Source organism: Cyprinus carpio, unplaced genomic scaffold (genome assembly GCF_018340385.1).
Source record: "Cyprinus carpio isolate SPL01 unplaced genomic scaffold, ASM1834038v1 S000006753, whole genome shotgun sequence".
NCBI classification, from domain to species: Eukaryota; Metazoa; Chordata; class Actinopteri; order Cypriniformes; family Cyprinidae; genus Cyprinus; species Cyprinus carpio.
In genome coordinates, this window is record NW_024879352.1 from 947,045 (window position 1) to 964,612 (window position 17,568).

A 17,568-nucleotide genomic window follows, 5' to 3' on the forward strand; every position below is an offset into this window, starting at 1 on the left:
GTATCTTACACCTTTTAACCCTATGATTATTCAGGTAGGGTATAAGGAGAGTCAAATCTAGACTAAACCATAAAGTACTCACCCTCCCACAGGTTGCAGTCCTTTCGGAATGACGTAGAAGACTCTTGTTGTTGTTTTTGTTTGAGGCTTAGTTTGTAGTTATAAGTAAAGTCTCAAGGGAGGCAATCATAACAAGAAAATCTTACTCCTCAGACCTTATACTACTTTTGTGGTAATTCCTATTACATATCAATGTCTGTTACTCATGACGAATGTCTTTATGTCGCTTACGTTGCTGTCTGGGTCTAGCACTCTTCCGCTCTTCTTCATCGTAGTCGTTCGTCTGTCTCATCTCCGCTTGATGTTGCAACATGCTTTCTTTCACCTTCTAACTTCACAAGATGGTTGCTTATTCAACCCCTAACAAAGCAAGTAAAAAAACACAAAAGGGAGATATCAATTCACAATTAGACAATCAACAAAAAAACAAACCAATAAAATAAACATGCACGATTAGACATTCGGTAATGCGATATATCACTATAATCAACATGCACAATATTGTTATCATGGGGACTTCAAAATACAGTGAATAATTTTTTATTAGCCTATAATTTATTCGGATTTTTTAATGCATTTTAAGAATATTTTTCCAATCAACTGCTCACAATGCACATGAACTTGGACCGCTGCTCACCTCTCATGTAACAAGCATGGATGAGAAGTGCATGAGGCGTTGAATGAAAGCGCACATTCACTCTCTGACAGCAGGTGGCGCTGAAAGGCAGAAATGCAGCCGTTACCCCGGAAACAAAGAAAAAAAAAAAAAAAACAGCTGTGCAGTGCTACTTTTTAAAATGTTTTTAAATGATTTAAACAGCCATTCAGATTTGTGTGTTCGCTCTGGTGCTCATCACAGCGCTAAATACTTAAAAATACATAGACTTAAAGGGGTCATATGATGCTCATGCTAAAAAAGAACATTATTTTGTGTGTATTTGGTGTAATGAAAATGTGTTAAATGCGGTTTAAGGTTCAAAAAAAAAAAATACACACATTATTTACACATACTGTACAGTATTGTTTCTCCTCTATGCCCCTGCCTTCTGAAAACGCGTCAAATTTTACAAGGCTCATCGGTCTGAAAAGCGAGGTGTGCTCTGACCGAATGGCAGCTATCCAATGCATTGTGATTGGCCGAATACCTCAAGCGTGTGACGGAAATGTTATGCATCTTAACATATTGTGATGCCCTGTCCGGCCGGAACGAAGAGACATAAACAAAAAAAACAATTATAAACGTGATATAAACATGATTTCTAGTTGTGTTTTCTTTTGGAAGGCAAAAAACAAAGTCGTTTTGCTTTCTCAATGAAACAGCATCACACACCGCGGCCTGAGTGAGCGGAGGTTGGAGGCCTAGAGTGAGATTAATAACTTCTGTAGCAAATGTAACTATTGCTCATTGTTAATGTTAGTGCATTAACTAATGTTAATTAATGAGAACTTATTGTAGGGTGTTACCTATTGGTCTTTATAATACTTTTGCACTTTAATCTGTGTGAATTATTTACTTTTTTGTGTATTGCTTTATTGTATTTAAGTGTTCAGTTTCTTTTTGTTATAAGAAAAAAGTTATAACACCTGTTATACTTTGACAACACTTTTTTGCAATAAAATTTCAGTATCGTGATAATACCATATACCATGATAAAAGCATTAGCAATTAATTGCAACATGAAAAATTTGATACGATCACATGCCTTACATTGAAACCGGTAAATAGCAATATCAAAATCCATATCCGAAACCATATGTGTGTGTGTACATGGGTACTAAATTGTTGTGTCATGAGTTCACATCAAGTTCAGCAGATGCTGTTCTGGTTTCATTAGATGGATGGAATGGATGCTATTTGTAATATGCCTCTTGGGTAGAAAGACCATTAAAAGCCTCTTGATTGAGTCAGTGACCCTCAGTAATTGTGTTTTCTCTCTGTAGATGTTGTTACTGAAGGCTGCTCAGATGAAGAGATTTGAGAGGGAAAAGGTGAAATAATCAGTGCACATCTGCAAATGGTTATTTACAATAAATTAACGATGGTTTAATTTGTTTGTGTTAAAACTTTAACTTGGACCTTTTTCATTTCAGCTGAACCGAATCAACCGGGCTCGGGAGCAGGGCTGGAGACATGTGCTCAGTTCCAGTGGAGGCAGCAGTCCTGAGCGAAAGGTACAATGGTCTTTCTTGTCTTCTACAGATAATGTTGATAAAGTGACGTGACATTCAGCCAAGTATGGTGACCCATACTCAGACATTAGTGATCTGCATTTAACCAATCCGAAGTGCACACACACAGAGCAGTGAACACACACACACACACTGTGAACACACACCCGGAGCAGTGGGGAGCCATTTTATGCTGCGGCTCCCGGGGAGCAGTTGGGGGTTCGATGCCTTGCTCAAGGGCACCTAAGTCATGGTATTGAAGGTGGAGAGAGAACTGTACATGCACTCCCCCCACCCACAATATCCTGCCACGACTTCCCCTAAAGGCTGCTAATATTGTTGTCACTCTTAAAGGGTTAGTTCACCCAAAAATTCAAATTGTCATTAATGACTCACCCTCATGTCGTTCCCAAACCCGTTAGACCTCCGTTCATCTTTGGAACACAGTTTAAGATATTTTAGATTTAGTCTGAGAGCTTTCTGACCCCCATTGAAAATGTATGTACGGTATACTGTCCACGTCCAGAAAGGTAATAAAAACATCATCAAAGTAGTCCATGAGTAGTGACATCAGAGGGTCCGTTAGAATTTATTGAAGCATCGAAAATACATTTTGGTCCAAAAATAACAAAAATTCCGACTTTATTCAGCATTGTCTTCTCTTCCCGGGTCTGTGTGAGTGCGTTCACAATAATGCAGTGACACCGCTGACGTACGACGCTGCTGACGTGGTTTTCTGGTGTGCCCAATAACAAAAGATAACACGTCACTGCAGTGTTGTGAACGCGCTCATAACAGACCCGGGAGAGAAGTCAATGCTGAATAAAGTCGAATTTTTGTTATTTTTGGACCAATAGGGCTGGACCAGAATATTCATAATTTCTAACGGACCCTCTGATGTCACTACTCATGGACTACTTTGATGATGTTTTTATTACCTTTCTGGACGTGGACAGTATACCGTACATACATTTTCAATGGAGGGTCAGAAAGCTCTCGGACTAAATCTAAAATATCTTAAACTGTTCCGAAGACGAACGGAGGTCTTACGGGTTTGGAACGACATCATTAATGACATAATTTAAATTTGAAAATAACCCTTTAAGGTTTCTCTTTCTGTGCTTCTTTTTTGCATAGTTTTATGGGAGTGGTGGCGGGTGGCATTGGAGCACCACATTCCCCTGCAATAGGCCCCTCCACCTGTGCCTGGCCCACCCACGCCACACCTTATCTCCCTGGCCCCACCCCTATTGCTGCTACCTGTTCCTGCTTTAGCTCCAAGCAGAGCTCCATATGACCACGTCCACCCAGCAGCTGAAAAAAACCAGCCAAACCCTACACCTAAAGTTGGTGCTGGAGAAGCAGCCAAGTCTTCAGGGAACAATGGCAGGTGAATGAGATGGATGAGAATGAAACTCTGCCATTCAAGACTGTTTTGACAAGTGTTTTTGTATTCCTGTCTTTTTTTTTTTTATGTAATGTGCAGCGATGTTGATAATGTTATTATCATTAAAGCACCTCTGCTGACTCTGGGACGCTGAATGGTCATGCCTGCATCCCTATTAAGGATGTTGTCAGGAAAGAACCACGTAAAGCAAGTCTCCAAAACGAGCAGATTTCAAAAAAACGACTATGCCAATAGGTCAGGTGGCTATGTTTTTTATCAGTTATATATGTCAGATATTCAGTCTTAAGCCTTCCGTCTGTCAAAGCAGAGCTAAGATAACCTCTTCTATCTATCCGTCACTAGAATTAAATCTCAACCATTTAAAGAGACAACCAAACAAACAGAACACTTTCTACAGCGGAAAAGAGAAGCCATGCTGAATAAAGTCCGTGCGGAAGGACAGCTGGTGCGAGTTTTTTTACCTTGACCTCTTTTTGGTTAAATGAGTGTTCTGGTTTCATTACAATCAATGTTTTCGGGCATAAAGTCAATTTTCCATGGAAAATCATTTTCACTCTAGGTTTTAGGTCAACGTGATATGAAAAAAATACCCTATCTATTTTGTAAATCCATGTTATTGATCTTATTGTGAACTATTAATCCATGCATATGTTAATTAAAATGTCATAACGTTATTTTCTGGTAAAAATGATAGACTTCCCTCTGGTGATATATGCAGACTTCTCCAATTATTTAGTCCGCATAAACACTGCCCCTTTATTACAATCAACCTCAAGCTTGCATTCAGATCTGTCTTCATTCAATTAACTGTTTAATTATATGGCTAAGTCTGTATAAGGTGTTGAAGTCAGTGATGGAATTGATGTTACATTTAATTATATGGCTTTTATAATATCGAATTAACCAATGGGCGAATAGGGGGCCCGGCAAAACCTGGCCGCCATCTTTGCAAGCTGGACAAACTCCTCCCGATGCAGGAGACCCCAAGTCAACAAAGAGGAGGAGGTAGGAGTCCTGTCTGGGGACCAAACAACACTCCTCACTCCATCACGTCACTTAAACCCTTAATTGTTTGGTTCCTTAATTTAAGTTGTAAATGTCCAACGTGATGTTGCTGCATCTGCTCACCTGTGCCATCTGATGTCCAGTACCTGCACAGTGTATGTTTGTGTATGTGGCCGCGACCTACACTGGAAATGCTCTGGTTCACTCATTTCATTGCATTCTGGCCAAAATTCCCCCAATGTGTGTTTTGTCTTTTTATTCATTTGAGGATGTTACTCTGCTTCAACAACCCTTGTTTTGGATCCTTCATCATTTTATTCCATTTTTGAAGAGTATCCAGTGTAACTGCAGGATTCTAGCTGAAGACTGACTGCTGCTTTTTATGCTCATTAATGAATGGCTTTGTTTCTGCTGTAAATGTTCACCACTTGGTTTTCTTGAGTTTGCTGTTCCCACAATACAGCGTAAATGTTTAATGCTGTTTTTCTTTTCCAGTATATTTCAACCAATTATATTCCATCAGTTCATGTTCAATGTGTTTTGCCCCTATTCTTATGTTTGTTGGAAGGAGACAATGGGAAGAGCACAAAGAGAGATGGTATGTGATCTGTGTGTTTCTCAGGAGTACTTGACGAGATTACGACAGATCAGACTACAGAACTTTAATGAACGCCAGCAGATCAAAGCTCGCCTCAGAGGAGAGAAGGGTATATGCACCCACATATACACCTCTTTGACATTTCTTTTTCAACTGTAGATTTATTGTTGACAATCTTGTCAGCTGTATCATTATATTTATATAAATGTTTAATAATATTTATTTCTATCAGTTTCAGTGCTTTACACATTATGAAATAGAGTTTTTTAATTAACATTTGTTAATTTTTATTATAGTTTGGACCATCTCTATCGCAGTATGACAGTGACTGCTCAGACAGTCAGGAGCCATGTGAAGAGGCAGTACTCAGAAGGAAGAAGATCGAGGCCTTGAAGGTTTTGCATTTTAATATATATTTTTCAAATTAAATGATCAGTGTAAAAATTTTAATCGAATACTTGAATTATATATATACCATTCTTTTCCTTTTTTTTATGTTTTTGAAAGAAGTCTCTTATGCTCACCAAGGCTGCATTTGTTTGATAAAAATGCAGTAAAAACAGTAATATTGGGATAAATATTACTAAAATTTTAAATAACTGTTTTCTATTTTAGAATGTTTTAAAATTCCTGTGATGCAAACCTGAATTTTCACCAGCCATTACTCCAGCCTTCAGTGTGACATGATCCTTCAGAAATCATTCTGATATGCTGATTTGGTGTTCAAGAAATATATAATCTTATAATCAGTGTTGAAATCAGTTGTGCTGTCGTGACAAATAGACGAAACCTGTGGCCGTTCTGTTTGGACCGCTTCGGAAATTAATCAGAAATTTAAAATCCTAAGTACAAAAATGAAGCAAGCAGGCATCCATCAATTTTGCCATCTTCTATGTAGACATCACCTGGTAACAGTGGTAAACACCTGCCACTCAGATGACGCAAACGTACCGTGATTCAGAACCAAAAAAACACAGTATGAACACGAACCAGTGGGGAAGGGAGAAGCAATCAAACACTGGTTTGGACCAGGCAATCGAACCAAATATGAAAGCACCCATAGATGATTCTTAGAAGGTCTTATTGAAAACGTTTAAAGTGTAAATGTCTTAGTATCAGAATGCAAAAGCAACCAAACTGTTATTTGAGTAAAACCAAATACCAAATGTGTGCTTTTGTGTAAGGCCCAGTCAAAGGCTCGTGCTGCTATACTTAAAGAACATCTGGAAAAGAAGAGAAGAGAAGCCTATGAGAGAGAGAAGAAAGCATGGGAGGATCAGGTATGTCATCTTTGTTTGCCAATCTTCTTGTCTTTCCTCATCTCCCCTCGTCCATCGCTTATGTTTTTTAATTTGTGCCTTTTGCTTGGTCTTATCTTTTGGAACAAAGCAGCTTGTTTGCACGAGGAGTGAAGGTTGCGTTGGAGCTGTGGGTGGAGCTCCACCTCCTGCAGCACCTGCCACTCAGCCATCTGACTCCACCTCTCAGGAAGATGCTTCCAAAGCCACACCCTCCTTTAGACCCACCACTCCAGCCATCTCCATGACTGCTGCTCTGAAGGATGTGGGCGCGGTTAGTCACCTATCACACTGATTAAATCACCTTTGCTTTATTTGCTCAAACAGCCATCCCATGATTACCTGTTTTCTTTTTTGGTAGATTTCATTAGGGCAGAGTTCTCCTATGAAAATCTCCCTTAAGGCAGAAACATCTGGTGTACAGGTGGGAAATGCATATTTGGATGTGAGAAATACTATTAATATGAGCAGCTGACCGAATAATTATCAATGAACACTTTGACTATAATGAGATCTATGTATTGAAAAAATTTTTTTTTAGAGTGACAAGAAGGAGATTCTTCGCCAGCTTAATCAAAAGGTGCAATCCACCGAGGAAGATGCTGTGAAAGATCCCACACCTTGCAGCAGTGCATCATGCCCAACTCCTCAACAGATCCAACCTTCCATCACTGAGGAAAGGCCACCTACAGCTGGTGATAGGAGGAAATGGGAAGCTGTAGCTCCACCCATATTGTCTGTAGCTGAACAAACTCTGGAGGAGACCAGTGCAACTTTGACAGGTATAAACACAACAGTCAATATGTTCTTATTACTAGTACTGTCAAATCCTGTGTGACTACTTAAATTTTTCCATATGGTATTTAAAGGGTTTGGTTGATTATGATTTCTCTTTTTTAACTTTAAGTTAGTGTGTATTGTTGCTGTTGGAGCATAAGCAATGTTTTGCAAAGTTAAGACGCTCAAAGTTCAGTGCAAAGGGATAAATTTTATTTTAAAGAAAACACTGTTTAAGGACTACAAAAAAAATGCTGGTAGGGACTACAAACGAGCTTCTTCCCGGTTTTGTGACATCACAAACCCCTATGTTTACATAAACCCTGCCCCCGGGAACATGCATCTACCCGTAATGGCAAGGGGGTGTGACGTTTCCCAACAATATGCACAAGGCGGGTTAGCGAATCACCAAACACACTGGGCCAGCTAATTAATCAGAGTCCGGATTGCATATTTCTGAGGGAGGGGCTTCATAGAACCAGGAACTCAACAGACCGTTTTTAGGACTACGGAAACAGCGGTGTAGAATAAAGGTAAAAAAGGTGATTTATTTTTTTTTTTTTTTTTTTTTTAAACTAAGCATGAACACGTTACACTGCACCCCATAAACACAATCAAGCCTTCAAAAAAAGCTGATCCACCACCCCTTTAATGTCAAGTCCATACTCCATACAGAACAATTCCATACAATACAAAAGTAGGGATGCACCGAAATTTTGTTTTTTGGCTGAAAGAGAAGGAAACAACAGCCAAAAATATGAGCTGAGAATATATGCTGCAGCACCCGACAGTGTTCAGCGGGCAGGCTTCACTCTCCCTCTAGCCATCACTGCGCAGTGAGATACTCCGATCAATATTACACTCTATGAATGTGCGTTCCACTCATATACCGCTCATGCTCACTGGAAAAGCAAAGTACACTCAAATAACACGCCCACAGGAAATCTCTATGTAGTGTACTTGTTCCTTACAGGAACTTCCTGTTTGCAATAGTGCTACTGTGCTTTAACACTGCAACGCTGGTAAAATGACGCTACCTTCTCGTTCACACTGATCTGCTCACTGCTATGCTCTGCTCACATGCTCTGATAATAATAGCTTCGTAGGACTATGCATTATTTGGATAATTAGTAAAAAAAAAAAGTTATATCTGATTCTCTTGCATAGAACGGAACAAAAATTAATTATTGATATATATTAAAAATATTTTATGTCAAATTTTATTCTGTTACATTAAAAGTGTTTTTTTTTAATTCAGTATCATTAGAATTGAGTTAAATTGAAAAATCTTTACAAAATGACTTTATATTATTTAATAAAATAATAATTAATACAAAACGGTTTTGGGTTTCTGCCAAGTGCATCTAGAAGTTTCAGTTTCGGCCCAGAATTTTTTTTAAATCGGTGCATCTAAAAGTAAATTATGTGTCTCCGATTCCTGGCACACATTCATATTTTACTTAAACTGGCTGCTGACTTGCTTATCAACAAAACAGTATAACTGCAAGTTTAAAATGCTTGATTCAATATACAAATGTTTTGAAATTGGGTTTATGTACAAATGTCAATACATATATATTATAAGTTGACCAGGATTTATGTTGAAATTTACTTTGAAAATTTACTTTGAAATGTGCGGAGAACATTTCACATTTATTTAATTAAACTTTAGCATTTTTGAATTTTAATTATTGCATTAGGCCCGTATCACAATTCCTGTTTTTTCAATCCCAACATTTAAGACCTCTTACAATGATAATTAAGTCTTTATTATACCATTTTAACATATTGAAGGACATTTTATGAACCTAAATCTGATACTGTTTTTTACGACATATATATATATAATATATATAGGATAATATATATATATTTTTTTTTTTTTTTATTAATTCTGTTCTGTGTAATTACTAAAGACCTGTCAGATCAGAACATACAAACTTTTTCTCTTGTGTTGTAGGTCAGTAATAGAGGAAAAAAAATCATATATTTTAGATATTCGTGTTATATGAGCACACATTCTCTTTTCTCTCTCTTGTATCTCAGTGTCTCATTTGGCATCTCCAGAGATGAATGCTCCCTCTGGTGGAGACAGGAAGAAGTGGCAAACTGATGGTACCCCTCTTCTGTCTGTGGCTCAGCAGACTCTGGAAGAAACCAGCTCTTTACAACAGCAAGTCAGCTAACCCGAATTTTTTTTTTTTTTTTTTTAATGTAGTTCATGCAGTTTGCAACGGATTTTTTTTTATTATTATTTTTTTTTTATCAAATTGATAGTTTGTTGATAAATCAGAACAGAGGTTCTGCCACTGACAGGTGACAAAGTTTTTTGCAGCACTTTGCATTTCCATTGACTCTGAGTAGTGAATGTACCAACATGTATGAATGAATGAATGAAAAGCAAAAATCAAAATATTGCAGCAGTGAAAGGCACACACCATCAGCTCTCATTACATCATTATCGCATATTTAAAGCATAGTGCATTCAGTTATAAAGGCAACATTTAGGTGAGCTACAGTGAGAAATTAGTGGATACATCAGGCTGCACATTTGAATATTTTGACATTTGTTTTTGCTAGTTGACTAGATGAAGAATAAAAGTAGTCGATGCTTTATACACATCCCTATTACTTCCAGAGTGAATGGATTATATATTAGAGTGTGTTTTATTTTGTAACCATGGATGGTGTGTTGTGTTACATGCACTGGGACTCCAGCTGCTCTACAGCAAACGGATTAATAAACAAACAGGGCATTAGGTTATTTGGATCTCTAGTCTTCTTCTCTCCTATAACAAAAAAATCAAATAACTTCTGTATTAAATAAAAAAATAATAAAATGTGTTATTTATATGCAGTAACATATTATTCTTTTTTTTTTACTTGTTTCAGAAAAAACAGCAGGTGAAGTCATTTGCATGGATGCTTGGCAGGGGGAGGGGCTAAGGAAGGCTTGGGGGCAGAGTCCAGACTCGGGGGTTTCTGAAGGGTGTTGGAAGAGGCAGAGCTCCAGTCCTTTACCCAGAAACTAGATCCTGCCAGCACCAGTGACCACACACTGACTGGTAAAGTTTTTGAGTGTTTTTTCTTCCGTGTGATGAGTTCAGTCCTTACTGACAATAGCTTCCTGTAAATCCTGTGGTGGTGTTTTTTGTTTTGTTTTTTCTTCAGAAAGCCTTAATCTCCATTGAAGAGTCTTTAGATGTCACTGATGAAACCAAACAAGTGCCTCTTCCTCAGCCACGCCAGCTTGCCATTGGCCTTGCCAAACAAGAAGTGACATGTCAGGAGATACTGCCAATCACTGCAGAGGTTAAAAGTCTGGAAATAATCCCACCAACACCAGAGGAGATAAAAAAGATTCAGTCTGGAGAAAGTGAGACAGAGGGTGAGAATAGTATTACACTGATAATGAATGCATTACTTTTAGCGACATACCTTAATATCTGGAATTGAAATGTGTAGAAATTCAAATCCTTTTGCACTTTTTGTTTGTAACAAAACATTTTCTCTATCCTTCCAGTGGTAGATGATATGGAGTCAGTAGCTCTGGATGAATCCTCTCAGCAACCCTCAAAGCCCCCCCCAGCCAGATGTAATCCAAGCATGGATAAATGACACTCCAGTGTCTCTGTAAGCTTTTTCCTCAGAATCTGACAATTGATAGCATAATGTTGTCATTAATATCTGTATCACTGTTAAAATGAATACAAGATTTGTTTCAAACTTGTTCATAGAACCTGTCAAAGGTTTTATTTGCTCTTTTACTTCAGTTAGCTGATCTATATATTAGCATTTTAAATCTTTTTTTAATTTTTTTTTCAAAACTTTTTTTTTTCAAAAATCAAATTTACATTCAAACTACAGAATTTTAAACGTATTTCTGTATTATCATTTAAAGAGAAAGTTCACCTAAAAACTGCCTGATGTGTAGAATTGTTTGAAGAATAGCTTTGCAAATCTTGTGATACAACATCAGCTTATAGTTAGCAGGGTGGCAAAAAAAAAACATATCACAAATAAGGTTTTTTTTTTTTTTTCCTCTTTATAGTGCTTGACAGTCCTAGTCCCTGTCACACAACAGTCATTGAATGACAAGAGCTATGTAACAATTTGCTTTTTTCTTTTTCCCTTTGTTTTCTAAAGAAAAAGTAACAGCACACAGGTTTGGAACGGTCACTACTGTTCAAAAAGTTTGGGGTTGACAAGATTTTTTTTAATTTTTTTTTTTATGTTTTTCAAAGAAGTCCTTTTATGATCACCAAGGTTTTTTCTTATATAATAAATAGAGTAAAATGGTAATATTGTAAAATATTAATTTAATTTTAATCTTATGATGGCAAATCTGAATTTTCAGCAAACTTTACACTAGCCTTCAGTGTCACATGATTTTTCAGAAATCATACTAATATGCTCATAAATCATACAAATACACAGAATTTTTCATAAATAAAAATAACATACTAACAATGTTGAAAAATCAATGTTGAAAATATTATCAATATTGAAACAGTTGTCTGTGTAATATTTTTACAGAATCTGTAATATATTTTTTTCAGGGTCTTTCTTTAATAAATATAAAGTTCAAAAGATCAGTATTTATTTGATATAGAAATCTTTTGTAAAATTGTAAATGTATTTACTGGAGTCTTTTATTAATATGATGGTGAAATATTGATTTCTTAAAAAAAAAAAATCTAAAAGTAGTGCACATACTGACATAACTTTCATATTTGCAAAGAAAGATCCCTTTTATCATTGTTTTTTTTTATATATTAGGCCAGCAGAGGGCAGAGTATTACAAGCAGATTGCACAGAGATAACGTGCAGAGAAGAGAAACAGACTGAAACCTGTGCAGGTAGTCTCAAATCTTAATGCAAGACACCTTATTTCTTCCTCTCACACAAGCATGTCTCATTATGCACCATTATCAAAGTACTCCAGGCTTTCCCCTTTACACTTCGTTTACTTTCTAACAATGTTAATCCTCAGAAGTATAAAGAATGCCATTTTGAAAACTTTGCTGTCAAAAACAAATAACAAATGAAAGTTTTTGTTACGTTTCTTCTTTTCTTTTTTTTCAGTTGATGAGTCTCTGTTTGTGAAGCTAAGCAGTAGTCCAGCTCACAGACGTACAGTAGCTTTGGCCATCCTGTCTGCTCAGTCCTCATTGGAAGACTCTTCCTCTGTCACCTCGCGTTCCCGCTCTGTCCTCTCCACTGGCGCTTTTCCCCACCGGCGTGATGACACGCTTTCTCATTGGGGCCCTCTCCCACTGGCCTCTTTGACGCAAACAACCCAAAGGTGAGCATCATCACTGGAACCCCATTGTACCGAGTGTGAGTCTATACTTCTTTTCTTTTCTCTCACAATGTTTATTTTTGAAGGCAAAGTCAGTGGAGCTAACCTCTGGCCAAATAATCAAATGCTAAAGGTGGGAACACACTACATGACTTTTAGGCATCATACACAGTACACACACTTGCCAACTTGCCAAACTTGTAAATGGTGTACAAAAAAAAAAAAAAAAAACTGAGCATCGTACACTAAACATCTGAGAGTCAAACACTACCAGGCTTTCTGAACACAGCAAACTGAACCTCGTTGCATGACAAATGCATGACAAATGTGAACAATTTGTGTTGTAATATCAGCTCAAAAATCAAACATGTTTAATATCCTCTGAATGGATAGAATCAAACAAACAAAAAAAAAAACAAAAAAAAAAACAAATCTGTGCCCATCATACATTGTGATTTTCTGTGAAATCTGTCAATTTACACTGCCCAAAATCTGCAGACTAGGCATGTGATGGTATCAAATTTTCATGTTGCAATTAATTGCTAATTGCTTTTATCACGGGTATATGGTATTATCACAATATTAAAATTTTGTTCCAAAAAAAGTGTTGTCTTAATAAAGTATAACTGGTTTAATAACTGAACTGAACATTTAAATACAATAAAACAATACACAAAAAGTATAAAGTAAATAATTTCACACAGATTAAAGTGCAAAAGAATTATAAAGACCACTAGGTACAATAAGTTCTCATTAGTTAATGCAACATTGGCTAACATTAAACAATGAGCAATAGCTACATTGGCTACAGAAGTTATTAATCTTTGTTAAAAAAAAAAAGAAAAAGACACAACTGTTAGTTTATGTTAGCTCGAGTTCATTAACACAGTAGCAACTTTTGATTTGAACAACGTGTTATTAAATATTGAAATTAACTAAGTTTAATGAATGTTTAGAATAATTTTTATTGGCAGTTTGTTAACTAATGAATTAACTAATTTTAACTAATGGGGCCTCAATGTAAAGTTCAAAACATTTGCAAACAAATCAAATTTTCATTTTCAAACAATATCTAGGGCATGTTGTAGTCCAGATTAAAAATGTAAACAAGTTTAAAAAATAAAATAGCCAGTTAAGTCTAAATATTTAAAGAGCGGTACATATGGGTTTCGAAAAATATATTTTTTGCAGTTTGTAATGTAGCTATCCTTTAATGTAAACAGTCTGCAAAGTTGTTAAAAATGCATGATATGCATGATAAATAAAGATATTGTCTCTCAAAAGAAAGAGTCGACTCTGAATCACCTTAACGAGTCATCATATTTTTGAATCTTCTGGGGCTGCCTGTTACCTATTATTATTATATATTATAATAATAAAATGAATGCAATAAAACTGCTGTCACATCACAGTACCACATACAAAGTTTAAACTTGCAACTGAGAAACGTCCTGATCAAGTCGTGCTTGTGAGTTTCCGGTTGAGCGACTGCATCGGTATCATCTTCGGACTCGGGCTCGAATTGATAAGGTAATATCAATGCCATTTTTGTAACCTTATAAGTCTTTTTTTACAAGTAACCCTCCGGAAGGCAAAAAAAACAAAACAAAAAAAAATTAATTATGGTTATGGGCATTTAGTTTCCGACATGCATTGCTTACGGAAAGACCAATCAAAACAGACTTGGCCAGCTAACCAATCAAACCTGAGTATGCTTATGGAAGGAAGGGGATTATAGATCGTAAGCTCAGAACTGCTTTGAACGAATGATTGAAAAATGATTCTAATATTAAATGTATATTCTGAGAAAATTACAATGTTTTCTGACCTTAGATGCATTTAAACCCTGATTTCAGGGCACTTATGCCGATTATACACCGCAGGCGTGAGCTTCGCGGCAGCTTCACGTCAGCGTAACTACAGCGTCACTGCATCTGCAGAATCGGCAGAGTATCCACACTGGAAGCGCATGTACAGTGTCACAGCAGCGGCTCCAAAGCGACATATTTCTTTACAAAGACAACTATAAATTTGTTTTTAGAAGTTGGTCAGTTATAAACTTGAAAGTTTTAAAGTCTTAAAAGTTTATTAACATGGGAAATTGCATGTTAACACAGGGATTCGCGTGTAAATGATAAACAACAAAAACAGCTCCTGTGTCATTTCAGTCATACTTAAATATATATTATACGTTTTTTTTTTTTTTTTTTTTTTTTTTTTTAATAATACAACCATACTTTTACCCATAGGCGCCGGTCTCTGGGGCTCGAGTACCCACAGAAACACGCCAGATATGAGCTATTAATTTGAACCATGTTATAGTGTGTCCATAATATTTCTTCTAGAAGCTGTCTATATGCTTTATGTTAGACCTAATTTCTTGTGATTACTTTCTTGCTCCATTTTTGTAATTTTATTGTGAGAATTATTTGTTGCATTTTAACTAATCATTAGGCTTAGTAAAAATGTGAAAATGTTGGCATTTCTAGCCAATCGTAATTTAACCCTCTGAGGTCTAGGGGGTTTTGGGGGCCTGGAGAAGTTTTGACATCCCCTGACTTTTGTGCTTTTTTCAGTTGCTTATAAACATATACATGGATAAAAAAGTCTAATAACACTGCAGTCAGTACAACTGGGCTACAATAATATGTAAATAGCATGTATGTACATGATTGTGTTTTTGAGAAAACAATGTTTATGCGTTGTTAGTAAAAAACTACAATTTTGAAGTCACTGAAATAAGGTCATAAAACACATACAGGACATTTGTTCACAAGGGGGGGGGGGTTGGGGGGGACTGTCAAACCTGGAGCTTGTAGCCTAGAATTTTTTGCTTCAAAATGATGTGAAAATCATCTTGTTTACTCACTCACAGAAAACAATGGATTAATTAAAATTTTCTAAGACACTTTTTGTTTCTAAAGGGCATATGTGAGTGGGCGTGATTGACCATGAAGTATTTGTGTGATTCACACCTGAGAAGACAAAGGCTCGCATAAATGAGCTGCATAATGAGCCTTTTCAGTCAGGTGTGTGACTGAGAGGGAAGATTTACAAGAAAGAATGTGAGGACAAAATAAATGTATATATTTTTAAGTTTGTAGTTTATTTAGAATATATTTAATTATCCCACAAAATAACTTGAGATTCACTTGTGAGTGCAGTTAAAACAGTTTATAGGAACAATCAAACCTGACTTTCAAAGCTGAATTTTTAGCATCATTACTCCAGTCACACGATCCTTCAGAAATCATTCTAATATTTTGATTTGCTACTCAAAAAAAAAAATAAACATTTATTATTATTATTATTATTATTAATTTTTGAAAAGAGATGTTTTTTTTTTTAGATTAATTGAAAAGAACAGCATCGTTTCTAACATGATTATTGTATTTATCATCGCTTGTGTGCTAAATAAGTTTGATATATATATGATAAATTACATTTAAAATATATTCAAATAGAAAGCAGTTATTTTAAGTAAAAATATTACTATTACTAATATTTTAGTAAAAATATTTCCCAATACCTTAGAAAGAAGAATGAAAAAGAAATCAAACTGAATATTTAAAAACAAGTTTAAATGGACAAATCTTCTACACATATTTTTAATTCTTCATTTTCTTTCTTGACATACTCCAGTTTGTGTAAAAACCCATGGCATGCTTTTTCTGTGCATTTTGAACACTTTTTGTATTCAAAATTGTATTTATTTTGTCCATCAGAATTGTGCTTTTCTCTTTAATTGAGTGTCAGCAGTGCAGCACAAATAGACTCGGCGCCAAAACCCCCGCTTCACTGCTGCTCACGCGATGCTCCTGCTTGATGTTCACACGCTGCTCCTGCTGCTGGTGTGAATGCACTCATTGATTAACATGCACACCGAAAAAATTACGCGCTGCTCACACTTGCATTGTGAAACCGGCGTTAGGATACCATATGACCGGCTCTTTAAGTATTTGGAGCTGTGATGATCACCATTGCAAATACAAAAATCTGAATGGCTGTTTAAATCATTTAAATAGGTTTTAGAAAGTAGCACTGCGCAGCTGCTTTGTTTCCAGGGTGAAATTCTTACTTTGCTTACTCCTCTCGAGAATGACAGGGTATAATGGGAACAAATATAACTTACACAGGCAATACAAAGTATGTAAAAAAAATATAGAAAATACAGTAAAGTAAAAAATATAAGTAATAATAGTTTAAAAAAGAAAGTGATGAAACAGAAAGAAAAGGAAAAGAGAACCTGTATGCTAATTAGAAAAAAAAACCTGTCTTTAAAAAAATTCTTCACAGAATAAATGTGCAGTGCAAGTAGCAATAAAGTGACAAATTGTAAAGTGTCAAGTGGTGATAAAGTGAAACTAGGATCAAACTAGGGGCAAAAATCACATTGCAATCTGAGAAAAAAAAAAAAAAAAAAAAAAAAGTAAAGTGGAGGGGGCAGAGCACCGAACCCTGAGGTACCCTGGTAGTTAGCTTACGTGACCGCTCTCCCCTCCAATACCTCTTTGTGAGGTAGGACTAAAATCAGCAAACTATAGTTCCTCTGATTTTCAAAATTTAAGAGACAGTAAAGTTTTGTGGTTATCAGTGTTAAATCCTGCAGACAAGTCCAGCCAAATGAATACACACGATCTCCCACTAGCCACAGGATTTCAGTGACAGAATGTCTGTAAATATCAGCTTTTAAAACCTGACTGATTACTGTCTAGCAAGTTGTTCTATGAGAGAAGAAATCTGAGAAGAGATACCTGAGGGTTACCCAATGCTTTTTTTTTTTTCTTTTTTTTTGATGTCTTAGGCTAGTGGGAACAGGGTCAAGGGGGCATGTTGTAGGATGGTTCAAGAAAGTTAGGAGACCTTAGCCTGGAGAGTGGAGCATTGTGGGAGTGTCGTGGTTCATGAATGTGTGGAGTAAAGAGCTGACTGATTTTACATAAGAAGAAAG

The 17,568-nt window shown here is 36.3% G+C and overlaps 1 pseudogene; it reads left to right on the top strand.

The window, feature by feature from the left end:
* The window catches only part of LOC109071962, a 32,483-nt pseudogene that overhangs the window by 4,341 nt on the left and 10,574 nt on the right, over positions 1-17,568 (top strand).